Source organism: Malus sylvestris, chromosome 10, assembly GCF_916048215.2.
Source record: "Malus sylvestris chromosome 10, drMalSylv7.2, whole genome shotgun sequence".
Lineage (NCBI taxonomy): Eukaryota > Viridiplantae > Streptophyta > Magnoliopsida > Rosales > Rosaceae > Malus > Malus sylvestris.
In genome coordinates, this window is record NC_062269.1 from 9,543,701 (window position 1) to 9,560,713 (window position 17,013).

The 17,013-nt window shown below is 35.6% G+C and overlaps 1 long non-coding RNA gene across 5 annotated transcripts; it reads left to right on the forward strand.

The window, feature by feature from the left end:
• Positions 1-2,564: 2,564 nt before the first annotated feature.
• LOC126585427 (uncharacterized) lies at positions 2,565-16,905 on the forward strand. Of its 5 annotated transcripts, none has more exons than XR_007610495.1 (5): positions 2,565-3,859; positions 3,982-5,947; positions 6,696-6,778; positions 8,154-8,249; positions 16,826-16,905. It is a non-coding gene; the product is annotated as an uncharacterized LOC126585427 (long non-coding RNA). The 5 variants fall into 5 exon arrangements; XR_007610494.1 differs by lacking the exon at positions 16,826-16,905 and adding an exon at positions 9,318-9,811; XR_007610496.1 differs by lacking the exons at positions 8,154-8,249; positions 16,826-16,905 and adding an exon at positions 7,599-8,078.
• Positions 16,906-17,013: the final 108 nt, after the last annotated feature.

A 17,013-nucleotide genomic window follows, 5' to 3' on the forward strand; every position in this document is an offset into this window, starting at 1 on the left:
TCAGGAGTTCTGAGTCTTGCACATAATGCACCAAAGTACAAGCACCCACTGCTTCTTCTAGGCAAAGGCAAGCCTTCATTGGGAAACGTATGCTACCAATATGCCCAATCATGAGTCATGACAAAGATTGGTACAAAGATATTCTCGTTGTCAAGGGAGAATGGGAAGGTGATATCTTCGGAGATAGGGTTCAGAATACTCCATCTGTAGATCTGAATTTGAATAACAACATAAAGTATGTTAGACCTTGTTTTCCCCATCTTATTGGTCGGGCCTTTGAGATCCTTATAGTGGAACACCGAGACTAAAGGTGGCTTATAACTCTGAAGCAAAACGATACTAACAGAAGAGGTGTTGTCGTGAGGCACTGCTTTAAAATACCCATTCGAGACCACTCTTGATCGATGAAATGCAGGCAAAAAAAGGGGTTGAGGTATATTGAGGAGCCTAAGGAACCTAGAAGAAGAAGGAAGAGCAAGAAGTCAATTGAGGCCATTCCTAAGAAGAAGTATGAAGAGGTAGCTATGAGAAAAAGAGAGTTAATTGATGAAGAAACATCTAGTCTCGATAACACACTGGTGCATTGAGACTTGCCTATTGGATTATAAGGTCGATAATTTTTTGATGTTGGTCTTAAGGCCTCATTCAGTAACTTCTCACTCTTATTCATTAACTCCTGGTCGTGGTCTAGAAGCAAGTATGTTCAAGTCTTACTCATACTAACATCTACTACAAAGAACCACCCATTTGATTATTGCAGTTTTAGGCCTTTCAGGAAACTTCTTGCTGCATTCACCTCTCTCTCTCCTGCTTCTCCCCTTTAATATCCAAAGTGAACTTCCTATTGCTACTCTTAGGCCATTTTAAATTCACCATGTTTATTGAGGCCTCATGAAAGAGATCAACATCAATTATCATTGTTGCTTGTGGTTTATTGAGTAGCATCTTCCTTTTCTTGATCAAATCATAGATCCAATCCCTGAACAGTACACAGTTTATGATGGAATGGTTGAACGTGTAGTGGACCTTGCAATACTTCATTCCCCTAATTCCCTCAGGTTTTGGCATTGTCATATTTGGGTCGGGCTTAATGACCTTGGCCTTCACCATTCCTCAATCCTCATAGATATCAGGTGCTTTGGTCAAGCCGAATAAATAAGTTTGGAACTTTGGAGGTTTAATAGGAACAAACCGTCACTATTCATCACAATCTTCTGGTCTTTAAATGACTTTACCAACCCCTTAACCATCAGTGGTTTGGAAGGTGGTACCAGCTTTGTAGCACACATCTATACTTTTCCTTCCATGCTTTCCATGCTTGCTTCTTGTTCTGAGTTCTCAAACTAGTGGATTGGAGCTTTGTTCTTGAAGGACTGGGGCTTTGATGAGTGTCCAAGTTGGTGTTCTTCTAAGCAATCTTTCATATTTGGTAGCTGTGATAACTATTTTTTGCAGCTCATTGCAATGTACATCATAAAATTTCTTTCTCAAAGGCAATCACAAAGCTTTTTTAGCAATAACAATGAGCTGCATGTGATTTAATACAAGAAACCGATATTCCATACAATATAGCAAAGCTTTAAACGTAAATGCAATTGCAAAGGTGTCGAATTACAAAAGAAATTTGGTAAATGTAGGCTGCAAAACTTTAAAGTCTTATACTAAAATGCCATCAAAAAGTTAATTTTCCTCTGTAAAAACCTACTGAGGATAATTGTGAGCTTAATTACTTTTTTTTTCTATTTTGGAACTTAGTTACTTGTTAGTCCTATACTAATTATTTAAAGTTTTGAAACACATTATAGCTCTGATTAGTATAAAAGCTTACGTAGGTTTGAGTTTCAGTACATCACGAGAAATGCAATAAAAATATGTAACATCGAAGCCACACCTTATAATAACGTTCAAATAATTCCCCATCCCCTTCATTTCTTTTATTTTATTTTTCTATTTGATTTATTTTATTCTTTTAATATTAAAAAATGTATAAAATTAAACTTCTTCTAAGATTCATCTAACACACACATGTTTGGCATCATTTATTATTAGAGTACAATTTTTATTTTTCATTTTTTGTCATTTCATTATTAGAGTCTACACCCCACATTAATCAAGTTAAGACAGTATCTTTTACTTTATTTTATTTTTAATAAAAGTTAACATCGCAATCAAACAACAAGGTTTCTCATTTACTTTTTGGAGAGTTTAAAAATTGATCATTGTTGTAAATATTATTATTTAGGATTAATCTAAGTTTACTACCTTAAAGGTTCTTGGTTTTTAATATTTGGTACATGATTTTTTTTTGTCTCAGAGTGTTACCTTAAGTCACAATTTTAGGATAGTTTAGTACATCTGTGACGTTGGCTGTTAAGAACCCCATTATCTTTTGACGTGGCACCCATGTGGCCAGTGAATCGACACAACATGTTATTTTCGTGCCACGTGGAAATTAATTTTTTTTTAAATTTACAAAAAAAAATTGAAATTCAAAATCTAAAAAACTTGAAACAATTAAAAATAAGAATTCGAAAAGTAAAAACCATTTTTAACCTAAGCCCACATCCCTAAAAGGCACGACCCTGATTCATTCGCAACTCTACTACATCCCCGCCGCAAGCTGTCGCTTTTGCTTGCCGTTGCGTTTTCTCGCCGTCGCTCTTGTTCATCATCGATCCACCTCGTTGTCGGCCCAATAATTTCGCACGCCGTCGCACGTTCGTGCACCTCAAAGAAGGGTGCGCCGTTTCTAGAAAAAGAAGCCTTCAAGCCATAAGAGGTGATGGGGTAGGAAAAACAGAAGATTTTAGTTAGTGAAGCACCTTCATATTGTAAGAATCCTACCTTTTCGATATTGATTAGGGTTTTAGGTTGTACGATTTAACAATTTTGAATTTTTAAGAAATTGTGACTTTTTTATTCCGATTTCTTTTTCTGTGGTTTTTTGGAATTGTGTTTGTAGTGGGTGTCTCCATTGTTTAGTGTTTTCAATGTGCATGTGGTTTGTGTCTCCATTGATAGTCCCAGTTGCAATGCTTTAAAGAAACCCTTTATTGATGGTCACCACGGTTTGTTTGTCCCTTTTTTTGTCCTCACCAGGCTTATAAAAGCTTTGTGGAGCCAGATTTGTTTGTGTTTTTTGGCTTTTAAAGCCCTTTATTATTGACTTTTTAGGCATGCCAGATTTGTTTACCCTTACCATGGTGGGAAATGGTCTGAAGATGCATATACGGAAGGGTTTGAAGCTTGGTTTGATTATGTAGACAAAGACTTTATGTCTTTTTTTTTAGTTAGATTCGATGGTTGAGGAGTTAGGGTATGACGGGTCCATTTTGTATCACTATAGGATTCCTGGGATGTCTTATAGGGAGGGATTAAGGCTGATAGAACGTGACCAGATGTGGATAATATGTAATATGTGTAAGTATGTTCTAGGGACTAGGGAAATAGAATTGTAACTAGAACATCAAAGTGCAAAGCAAGCTACCCTTAAACATAATCTTCTGATGAATCTAGATGAGAGTGGAATAGTAAAAAGGAAGGTAACTATATAAGATATTGAGGAATCGAGGGTTGCATTGTCTATTAAAAAGGGTAGTGGGTCAAAATTGAAAAAGTCTAGAGCAAAATGAGGTGTTAATGACTTACAAAAAAGGTTATGCATTTTGAATGACATAGTCTACAATGCTAATCACGAAGATAATGGATACGAGACTGAGGAAAGACAATGAAGTGGAAGGGTCTCTCTACAATGCTGATGAATGAACTCTCAATGGTGTTGATGAAGTGACTTTCAATGGTGCTGATGAAGGTGATATTAATGGTGGTGAAGAAGGGGCTGATGATGTTGGAACTGAAGGTGAATAAGATGTGGTTGCTGAATGTAATTTTAGAAACACTTATTTTTGCATTTTTATTGAAAGTATTCAATTGTTATGTACTCCAAACTATTTTTTTACTAATATTCATTGTATGTGGTAGGTAATGCAGAGGAAGACAGTACTGATAATGAATTTGTGGACGATGAATATTTATGGAAGATGATGATCGTGGTGCAATAGATGAAAAAAGTGTAGATACACTAATTGGAGAAGATCATAGGGGTGAAAGGTTTGGTAATGGTGGAGATGGTGACAACTAAAATATTGATGAAGTTATTGATGAAAGGGATGTAAACTACGTTCCCTTTGATGATGGAATATAAGACTTAGATGGCCTGCACATTGTTGATGAATTAGGTTCTGAGGTTGATGAAAGGGTCATATACCCTGAGTTCAATGAAGAAGCTAACATGGATGATCCAAATTTTGAAAAAGGATTGAAGTTCAGAGATGTTTCACAATTGAGAGAGGCACTGTGGTCACACTCCATTTAGCACGGTGCTATTTCAATTAGGCTGAAAATGAATAAGAAGTGGAAGATAAGTGCAAAGTGTGCAACAAACTGCAGGTGGAAATTGTATGCTTTTAGGATAGGGGATAACAATTCTAATTGTTAAACTCGATAACCATGGATAACCACCCAAATAGATTGGATTTGGGTATGAAAATTTGGGTATATTTTGAATATGAAGAAAAACCGTGAATATTATTCAGTTATGGTTTTGGATATGGTTATAGAGGTATCCAATCCGTATCCATCTCCGAATTTGAACCGAACAATATATAATATAATTATATACAATAATGGTATATGCATATATATATATATATATATATATATATATATTCATTATTCACCGAATTCGTAACCTTGAGAATATAAAAGTTGCATTGTGTGAGTTGCATTTTGTGGGAAAGTTCAAAAGTTTTTATATGAATCAAAATCTATGAGAAATCAATGGTACTTATGGGCAGTGTTCTAAAACTCGATCTAGGGGCCGTCTAGGTGCTAGGCAGTGGGTAGCCACTAGGATTTAACCAAAATCGGAAGAAAAATAAGGAAAGAAATTAGGCAGACGTTGGACAGCCTAGACGGGTGTCTGAGAGGCCTAGGTGGCCTAGGCAGGCGACTGGGCGGTACCTGAAACTCTCCGACACATTCGCGACTCATTCTCTCTCAGCTGCAACATCATCGGCGTGTATTGTCATAAGTTAGATAGTTCAATATGGCCCAATGAACGTTTTAGAATGGTATGCAATTGGTTTGATGACTCCTTAATCTTATTAGATTCTGTCAGAGAAAGGCGATACAAACCTAAGTTTTGTGGAGGTGAATCTCCTATCAATTGGATTTCGTGCTCTACAACCTTCCTTGGTGGTAATCCTTGCACATCTTAAAAAAAAGTTTTTGAACTCCTTTTGCAATTTTTCAATGTTGGAACATTGTGTAAAGGAGCCACGATAGACAAAGTCACAGCTCTATAAATCTGATCTTGTGTTTGAATCATTAGTAAAACAAATCTTCCACATGAATTAACCAACCTCTTGGCTTGGTTAACTATCAAGAAGTTTTATGTACTTTGAGGCTTACAAGCATTGATATGGAACTTTTTCTCGTCCTTTACAAGATGATACTTGTGAAGCCCCATGTAGTGAATTGCATCATGGTCCCACAAATACAGATTGTTAGAATGACTTGGCACACATCTAATGGAACCATCTCGCATGTCACCTCATCAATGAAACGATTGGTGATTGCAAATTTGAAGATACATTGCTTCATGATCTACAAGTCAACATCCTTCTAAATCCATCCTAACAAGTATGGTTTAGGATATGGTTTGGTGTATAGGCCTACCTTCTGAACTAAAGCCTCTGAAATCAAGTTCTTCTGACTTCCAGGGTCAATGATAGCTTGCACAACATTTTGTTTCACCTAAATATTCACATGAAACAACTCTTCACCGTTATGAGAATCTACAACATCTGTTGGTTTGGTCATAAGGGCAAGAGTAGCATCAGGCTGCCTCACTTCTAGAAGCTCTTTTGATTGTTGTGTAGTCAAGGTAGCCTTTATTTCATTTCTCCCCTAATTGTTTTTAACATGTTACGGTCACAACTCAGGGTGAAGAGTCCAGCACTTGTCTATGCCATGTTTACTAGTTTGACAATGATCATAGTAGTTCCTCTGTGTTGGACCTTCCTTACTTTCTTTCCCTTTTTCTTCAAATCAGATTTGCTACTAGGATTCTGTTTGTTTTTTGCCTTGATGGTAATGGCCTTAATAATAGCTTCTTCAATAGTTTCTACGGTGAACGATTTCAGCTTTTTCCGTAAGTAGTCGGCAAGACCTCTGGTGTACTTCATGAACACATCATAGTCATCGACATCGACATCCAAAACCATAGCTTGGTTATTGAACTCAGTAACATACTTTGGACAGTTTGCCCAAACTTTTGTCAGAAGTGTTGCCACTTGTACCATCTTTCTTCTTCCTAGCCAATTGGATAGAATTGTTTTCTCAAGATCATCTTGAATTCCTTCCAAGTCAATTTAGATATATCATACTGTTTTTGGTAAGTTTCCACCATGAGAGGGCATATGACTTGTAAGTTTCAAGTTTGCAAAAGTCTTTTGAGAATTGGAGTATTTATACACAGTGAAGTAAGTTTCTAAGGTATCTATCCAATTGTCTAACTTTTCTGCATCAACATCCCCTCTGTAACAGGGATATCCACCTTAAATCAAATTTTAAGGTATCTACAAGAGTTTTATTCTTACCCGATGATTCTTCTTTGTTATGCTCTATTTCAGGATTGTTGTCGTCATCGTCTTCTGTCTGTGACAACAACTTACTTTATATTGCGAGGGAGATTCTGAAGAAGAAGAAGATAGAGGTTGATGTTCCTTATGCCAATGATCTTCTAGTTTTTCTATATGTCACAGCAACTGCACCATTTTGGTTTTTTCATAGAACATGAAGAGCTCCCCCGCTAGGCTTTGGTCTCTATAAATATTACAACATGCTCTTCATTACCAAACCTTAATGGAAACATGAACGAAGATGCAATTCCAATAAAAATGAGAATTATGTATTCAATTGTAAACTAATATAGCTTTGATTAATTAAAGAAAAAATAATTGAAAGAACAAAACCATTTTGGAAGTCTGATAAAGGTTTAGCATATATACTGGAACTTGGATAAGGGTTTGTCAGCAATGTTATCAAACTAGTCCAAACCACTTGATTGAAGCAGCAAATGTACAACTCCATGCCATCCAAGCCTAAATAAATCATGAATTTTTTTTTTATTTTAGTTTTGTTAACTTCGGTTCGAAGATGTGACTACGGGACAGAGGTTCAGGGCCGAAGGGGTAGAGGAAGACCTAGGAAAACTTTGGAAGAGACTCTAAGAAAAGACTTAGAGTACTTGGATCTAACGGAGGGCATGACACAAAACCGAGCGCAATGGCGTTCTAGGATTCATATAGCCGACCCCACTTAGTGGGAAAAGGCTTTGTTGTTGTTGTTGTTGTAGTTTTGTTAACTTCAAATGGTTAAAACATTCAAGCTCAACATATATAATTTCTTGTTGTACAGATTCTCAAATTGGCTGTTAGCTTCTCACAACCATTTATGTCACAAAGTAAAATTTAGAGATAGATATACCTATAAAATAAAACCAATGAGCTTAGAATTGGTTCTCTCTATGACAGGCACCACTTGCAGCTGGTGCTTTGAAAGAAGCAGCCGAACATGGAAGAGTGTTTCATCCAAGTGTAGGGGGAAATACAAATCCCAGATAAACGACTTAGCTAACTCGCCAATCTGTTAGAATTAAATAAAAGTGCTCATAAAAATGTTAAACAATGTGTATAAAAGTATCACTTTAAAGTTCTAAACTACAAGTTCACAATAAAGGCCTGGTGTTATAACTTGGTTGGTACTCCAACATATAGCTAAGAAGATTGCAACACTGGTTTCTCTGCCTTGTAAGAATATGAACATGAGATTAGGTGATCTGGCATTAGCTATTTGAGACCAATTGGTATAAGAAAGCCTTATGGGAAGATGTATACTAGTTCTTGTCAATAGAGGATTATATTGTAGTAATGAACTGATATGGATTGGCAAAACATAAGTTGTTTTCCATAAGGATTCTAATAGGGAGTTCTTATTTTGTTATGAGAAGAGATATGTGTATATGTATATATATAGCGATCTCTCCTCTCACAGGATCATGCTTTTTTGGAACTAAACCCCATTCTTAGTTTGAGCAATAAGCATCCCGATAGAGAAAAGATGAGCTGGTGTGCATTCAGGTTAATCGTGAATAACCATGGTTGCATCCAATGGAAGTTCTTCAGGTTAGTATGCTTCAACCTTACATGGATTAGTGTTCTATATTTTGTTCGGTTGTTATTCGAATAACTGAATCTTGTTTGTGGTTTAGAATTAACATGTGGTATCAGACCCATAGATTCAGGTTCTTAAATTCAATCAACAAAATCGATAGAATCCTAATATAAAAAAAAAAAAAAAAATCATCTTTACTACCATTAGGTTTTGAAACTGGTTCTAGACTTAAAACTGGGTCCAGGAAAAACAGTGTGTTTTAATAAAATATGATTGTTTAATTTTTTTTTATCGTTAGAACTCAAAGCCTATCTACTTATGGGGGTTTTCTCGAATTAGGAATACAACAATTTACCTTTTCAATTTCGAATTTTGTTGATTTGGGTTGTTCAAGTTGTTGTTGAGTCTTCAATATATATAATAAAGGGAACTTTAATGAAAAGCTCCCGGTACTGTTCACCTTAACGAAAAATCACATTTTTACACTAAAAAGTTAATCCTAGTACTATTCACTTTACCCTTTATTTGTCCTTATCGTTAAAACTCAAAGTTTTCAAGCCATTTTCATTAGTTTTCCTTATTATTAAATGCTTTCACGCGTGGGTATTGATACTCATTGAACGAAAGGATATGTCTTCTAAGCATTGGATTGAAATTTGGATTTTGATCCATCTTATCTCTAATATATTCCTTTCTTCAACATGATTTGAATAACAAACATCACGATTACGCTTATTTCTGTTTTTTAATCCCATGATTATGCATTTTCTCTAATTGTCTATGGAAGAAAGTTTAGCTTGGACCTTCTACAGACATCACTTGTTTTATGAAAAAAAAAATTGATGAACTAAGAATTGTTTATCTGAGACAAATCCATTATAATGTTGAGATGGTTGTCCATGATTACATAACAATTAATTCTTAATGTTCTGCAAAACCTTTTATTCTATATGTGCTTATCAACCTTTCATTGTTAAGATTATGCATATGCATAATAGTTTTGATGATAGGATGTACAATAGACTGAGAAAAGAAATTTGGAACCTAAAAGTCTTTTGTGATTTCATTATTTTCTTCAGTGTCTACAATATCAATGAAGACCCTCAATTTGGCTAACATTCCAATCCTCACTGGTGGGGGTAATTACAAGAAGTGGAGAATGGACATTAGTTTGCTATTAACTCTAAATGAGTTTGATATAGCAATTGATAATCTCAAGCTTGTCATCAATTGTCAGAGCACCTGAGCTGAAAATGCAGATTTTGAGAGATGGACAAGAGCTAATAAAATGGCACTATCTATCCTAGAGAGTGGTATTACTGATACAATTCGAGGAGGAATCAAGACACCTGATTTGGCTGTTAACTACTTGAATGCAACTGAAAAGAAATTTAAAGAATTTGAGAAAGCTGAAGTGTGACTATACATATCTCTATTGACTGCATACAAGATTAAGGGTACTTGTCACGCCCCGATCCCGACATACGTCCAAGATCAACACGTGACGTCACCAAATACCCGTATATCTATCATACCTCGCCTCCTGAATATATACAAAGTATCCTTCAAGATCCAGATGCACAATAATTTTTCGTATACTTTATGGTTGCATCTAACCTCTTCATTAGACTGCCTACGTACCCTCAATAGAGATCAAGTCATTCGTAATTCACCTTATCACAAAATCAGACGTTTATTCACTAAGTTCAAGCAAAAAAGCATAGCATTCCTCAATCATTTATTATAACCTGACAACATGTAATTCCTGGACTCAGGCTACATAACCAATCCCCATGAAAACATGATTTCTCTCTCACAAACATATAAATCATTATGTCTCATCATGATATCGCAATTCACAACACACATCATATTTAAGAGCCGACGAAACACAAAACCATTCTCTAGCCGCATTAATTAATTAATTTGATCAAAGTAATAACAATCATTCCCATATCTTCTAAATTCATACCTTATGAAATCATAATCGAATCATAGAAAATCCTGAATGATATCCTATAAAATGTACCAAGTACAACCAATCATCATCACCTCTAGAATGCGTATGGTCCCCCATCGCGGATATACCAAGCAGAACCATAGGCATAATATCATCGTGCAGGCAGTGATCACCCATCGCGGATATACCAAGCATGATCACCCCTGAATACATATGGTCCCCCTTCACAGATATACCAAGCAGGACCACATCCATGTACCACTACTACGTGGTGCAATCTCATCATCACACATTAAACATAATTATACGCATACATGTTATCGATTCTACATATCAACCAACATCTAGTCATATGGAACACAACACAAGGAATTCCCTTAATTACTATTTCTACTAAAAATCTAATAAAGTACCTAACTCATTTCCATCTCAAGCTAGGTAGTAATGCCAAGTTCAAATAGGTATTCAGTTGGCAATCATATCCAAATAATTATCAAACAATAATTAAATCTCATAATTGTCATAACATTCATCATAATTATCAATCACATTATTAAAAAGATAATTAAACACATATATATCACAAACATCATCAGTGTACAAGCCAAATCCTATTTAATAAGCATAGGCCTATGGCTAAATATATAAAATCACATTTATAAAACCAAGTCGTAATCACAATTGATATTAATATAAGAATTTAAGGTAATCACCATAGCCCATATATTCAAGTCACTCTCTAACCAATGTAGGCCCACTAGGCATCACTGTGTCTCCCGTAGTACTAATTTTAGTATTTAGAACGTTTTGAGACATGTTGACCAAAAGTCAACTCTCGATCAAAGGTAGGGTTCACAATTCTACATAACTCGATCCATAAGATCCACACGTTGGATTTCAGATCTGCAATTTTTGTAAAATTCACATTATTCCTCTAAAACAACATACTAAAATTTCATCACGATCCGACGGTTGGATCTCCGACAATTTCAAAATTCAAGTGCGCGAGCGACATTTAATTTTACAAACTTAAAAATCTAATTAGGGAAGATCCGTACGTCGGATTCCCGATCTGTAAGTTTCTATAATCCACAAATGTTATGTTCTATCACGCATTAAGGTTTGGTGACGATCCAATAGTCGGATCGTCAAATCATATTTTTGACCAAACCACGTATCGTAATGAAATTAGGTTCAACGATCAATCCATGTCATACGAATATCAAATACAAAGTTAGGACATCTAATTGAACTTAGAAAGTCATCATCGGGCCACTGGCCACGTGCCGCCGTAGGTGGCTGTCGGCCACCCAAACTTGCCGGAAAATTCAACTATTTTAAAAAATTATGAAATTTTACAGGCAAGTAGATCTCAGTGAGGGGAACAATTTTCATACCTGTGAACAAGGACAATTTTTCCGGGAAACACCTCGATTTTACACAAACCCGCACTAACCCTAGAAAAGGGTGTGCTTCGATTCGGAATCCATACGAGCTCCGATGCCTCCACCACTGCTTGGGCTTTGTTCCTGGGGTTGAGAGGAGTCCTTTTGTGGTGGTCATTGATGGTAAAGCTTGCCGGAGCCACTGGAAAAAGGATAAAACCGTCCTGATACCTGTGGGTTTGTGGCTTCGAACTGAAAAAATGGGAAATAAATTGAGAAATCTAACACTACAAAGATGTAGGGCTCGTTAAGGGCTTTCCATGGACATCAAGATCACCCAAAACAGAGTTCGTATGAAGGAGATATGAGCGATTCAATTTTGATGGTTCGCGGGTCAAAATGACCAATTTCGGGTCTACCTCCTTTCCCCTCCTTTCCTCCTCTTTGATTGGCTGTCCCCCTCCTCTTTTCTCTCCCGCTCTCTCCCCTTTCTCCTCTCTCCCTTGCTGCCACTTAGCAGCTTCTAAACTTTTAATTATTTATTTTCCAACAACTAAAACGTCTCTAACTTCTTCGTTATAGATCCGTTTCACGAACGGTTTGCGCCTACGCGTTCGTGAGATTGAGCTCTATCCAAAGATATAAATTGTGACCTCAAACGGTCTATGAATTTTAAATAATTAATTTCCAAACTCTAAACTTTGCAACTAGTTTAATTAAAGTATAACTTCAAATAACTTAATATAAATTCTCGAAAAAATAATATAAAATCTCAAGAATACAAACACGTGTATTATAACAGTGAAATTTGGGAACAGGATTTCACAGTATTGGTTTTATAAGGGACCACATCATGAAGATGACCGATGCTACGGAAAAACTCAATTCAATGAATGCAAACATTGGTGAAAAACAGCTGGTATTCATGATTCTCCAAGCACTTCCCAACAAATATAGCCAGTTAAAGGTTTCCTACAACATGCAAGGCAAAAACTGGGACGTTGATGAGTTAATTGCACAATGTGTACAAAAAGAAACTCGTCAAAAGCAGGAGAGAGGCAAAGAAAATGAGGATGTCAATTTTGTGCAAACTGGAAAGGAGAAGAATCTATTCAACAAGGAAGGCTGTTTTGGTTCTGGTAAGAATTCGAAATCATTTAAGAATTCTAATAGGTTCAATACTTCTGCTGAAGTAATTGACTCCCCTAGAAAATCTACCAAGTTTTAAAAACCAAAAGATGTGTCTAAACTTAAATGTTTTGATGCAAAACTAAGGGCCATTTCAAAGTAAATTGTGAAATCTTTAAGGGTTGGATAAAAAGCAAAGAAAATGAACAAGTACATGTTTGTGTTGAGTCAAATTTGTGTGAGGTACTTGTTGATACTGGATGCTCAGTGCATATAACCAACTCTTTAAAAGGTTTTCAAAAACAAAAGGAAATTGGAAATACTTTATATAATGTCTATGTGGGGGGAAGGGACTAAAGTTGCAGTACATTCAATAGGGGTTGTGAACTTAAGATTAACTTTTGGTTTTGTTTTACAATTAAAGGATGTGCTCTATATTCCAAATATGAGAAGAAAATTAATTTCTACTTCCAAAATTGTAAAAGATGGTTTTTCCTTTTTTACTGATGATTAATGTCTAAAATCTTTAAAAAGAATTGTCTTGATTCAGTTTTGGGGACTACTTTTCTATCTGATAACTTGTGGAGTCTAGAATGTTTAGTGGAGTCAAATAATCACTCAATACTGAATGTTGGTTCCAAAAGGATGCTAGAAAATGACACTTTTTACATTCTCTGGCACAAAAGGTTAGGGCATATCTATAAAGAAAGAGTAATTAAACTTTCAAAGGCTGAATTAATTCCAAGATTAGATTTCACTACTGCAAATGAGTGTGTAAATTGTTTAAAGAGAAAATGACTAATTTTAGAAAAATGGATGCTGAGAGAAGTCAAGGGTTATTAGTAATCATACATACTGATATTTTTGGTCCTTTTTCAATCAAAACAATTTGTGGGAATAGGTATTTTGTCAATTTCATTGATGACTTTTCTAGGCTTGGATATACTTTTCTCATTGGTGAGAAGTCAGATGCACTCAATTGTTTTATTATTTATAGAACTGAAGTTGAAAAACAGTTAGGGAAGGTTATTAAAATTGTTAGATTGGATAGAGGTGGAGAATACTTTGGCAGATACATTGAATCTTGGCAGCAAAAGGGTCCATTTGCTCTTTATCTTAAGAAAAATGGCATTGTGGCATAATACACCACACCTGGAAACACCTCAACTGAATGGTGTGTTAGAGAGAAGAAATAGGACTCTCATTGGCATGGTTAGGAGTATGATGACAAGATCTAGACTACTAGGTTTCTTATGGGGGGAAGCTTTGAAAATAGCAAATTATATATTGAACTGAGTTGCCAGTAAGGCAGTTTCAACAACACCTTTTGAGTTGTGGCATGGGAGAGTTCCAAGTTTTGCCCATTTTCATGTTTGGGGATGTAAGGCAAAGGCTAGATTTTACAATCCTAATGAAAAGAAGTTAGATCCCATAACACAATCATGTTACTTTGTTGGCTACTCTGAGAACCACAAGTACCACAATCATGTTACTTTGTCAGCAACATCAATTCCCTTTTCAGAACCACAAGTACCAATTGATGTTCCACCTCCAATTGAACTAAGAAAATCCACTAAAATCAGTGACTATGTGTACTTAAAAGAAAGTGAGTTTGATATAGGTGACATTGATGATGCTCTTACATACACTCAGGCAATTAAAAGTCCTCATTCAGTTCTATGGCACAATGCTATGAAGGATGAGTTAGATTCAATGTTCAAGAATCAGGTTTGGACATTGTTGGAATCAAATTTTGAAATTGGGCCAATAGGTTGCAAGTGGGTGTATAAAACAAAAAGGGATGCTCATGGTAGAATTGAGAGATATAAAGCAAGGTTGGTTGCAAAGGGGTTCACTCAGAGAGAGGGAATCGATTACAATGATACTTTCTCTCCAGTTTCTTGTAAAGATTCCACGCGAGTTGTCATGTCTTTAGCTGCCTATTTTGATCTTGAGTTACATCAAATGGATATAAAGACAGATATTCTTAATGGAGACCTACAAGAGGATATCTATACGAAGCAACCTACTAGATTTGTTGAAAGGGGGAAGGGAAATATGGTATGCAAGCTCAATAAGTCAATATATGGCTTGAAACAGGCATCAAGGCAATGGTATTTGAAATTTGATCAAATTGTCTCTTCACAAGGTTTTGTAGAAAATAAGTTGGATGATTGCATATATATTAAGTTCTCAGGATCCAAATCCATCTTCCTAGTGCTTTATGTTGATGATATTCTTCTTGCTAGTTCATGTCCACAATTGCTTCAAAGTACTAAAAGAATGCTAAGTGATAATTTTGAGATGAAGGACCTCGATGAAGCACATTATGTATTGGGAATAGAGATTGTTCAAGATATGCAGAAGAGGCTTCTTGGTTTATCTCAAAAAGGTTATATTGATAGAATATTAGTAAGGTTTAATATGGAAAGCTGCAATAATGGTCAAGTTCGAGTTAATAAAGGAGATAAGTTCTTGAAAAATTAATGTCCAAAAACTGATTTAGAAATGAAGAAAATGCAATCTAAACCTTATGCTTCATTGGTTGGAAGCCTCATGTATGCAACTATATGTACAAGACCAGATATTGCCTTTATTGTTGGCATGCTAGGCAAGTTTCAAGCAAATCCAAGTGAAGCGCACTGGGTGGCAACTAAGAAAGTTCTACGATACTTGTAGAGAACCAAAAGTTATATGTTGGTATATGGTAGAAGCAATTCTTTGGAACTTAAAAGATACACTGACTCGGATTTGGTTGGAGATATAGATGATAAAAAGTCAACGGGAGGATATATCTTAATGCTCAATGGAGGGGTAGTTTCATGGAAAAGTACAAAACAAACTGTCATAGCTACATTTACTATGGAGGCTGAATTTGTAGCTTGTTTTGAAGATATGAAATAGGCAGCTTGGTTGAAGAATTTCTTAACTAACTTAAGATTGTGAATTCAATTCAGAAGCCTATGAAGATGTTTTGTAACAACAACTCAACTATATTCTTTGCCAAGAATAATAGAAGAACTTCAACATCAAGGTTAATGGATGTGAAGTTTCTTAAAGTCAGAGAACAAGTCAAGAAAGGGGTGATTGAATAGCATATTAGTACTACTATGATGCTTACAGATCCCTTAACTAAAGAATTGCCTGTAGGAGAGTTTAAGCAACATGTTTCTCGGATGGGAGTATTGGAAAGTTTTGATCAGTGGGAGTAGTCAATTATCTTCTCAAGATTTGGATTGCAATTGTGATAAGTTCCAGAATAATGAATGCAATCCTAAAGCAGCTGAGGTTAATTTATTTAGTTATAGCTAGTTTGTTAGTCTATTTTGATTTTCAATAAGTGCCTTAGTTTCGAGGCTCAATACTTCAGCTTTGGAGTATTGTAGTTTTGAATGATGGATATTGTTTTAAGTTAGATTCATTTGATGTTCCGAAAAACAGTTTGTCTATTTTTTAAGCTCATGATTAATGAATTGTTCTTTTATCTAGTAATTGATATGTTGCTCTTGGTTGTGATTAATATGTTTTGATCTCTTGAAAAGTGGGAGCATATGTTTTGAGTCATGAGTTATATTTGCGGATTGGATATATGTGGACTTGGAATCAATACTGCATTTTGTTTGTAGTTCATGGTTCTTGGTCTCTGTATTTTGAAATACAATGTAATAATGATCATGATAGTGAAGTCTTGAATAAGGCTATGTAATCACTTCTTATAATTGGTGAAAGTCGTGCTTGATCTTTGTCTCATGCTTAAGTAGGAGAATGTAAGAATATGAACATGAGATTAGGTGATCTAGCATTAGCTATTTGATATAAGAAAGCCTTATGGGAAGATGTATATTAGTTCTTGTCAACAGATTCTGTTGCAGTAATGAACTGATATGGATTGGGAAAACATAAGTTGTTTTCAGTAAGGATTCTAATAGGGAGTCCTCATTCTGTTATGAGATATGTATATATAGCGACCTCTCGTCTCACAGGATCACGCTCTTTTGGAATTAAGTCCTATTCTTAGTTTGAGCAATAAGCGTCCTAACAGAGAGAAGAAGAGCTTATGTGCATTCAGGTTAATCGTGAATAACCATGGCTGCATCCAATGGAAGTTCTTTAGGTTAGTATGCTTCAACCTTACATGGATTAGTGTTCTGTATTTTGTTTGGTTGTAATTCGAGTAACTAAATCTTGTTTGTGGTTTAGAGTTAACATGCCTAACAGAAAGACTCAGAATGATCATTGTGCGTGTACTTTCGGACAAGGCCGGGAGAAAATGTGCGCAACAAGAAGAGGGTAGCAGAATAG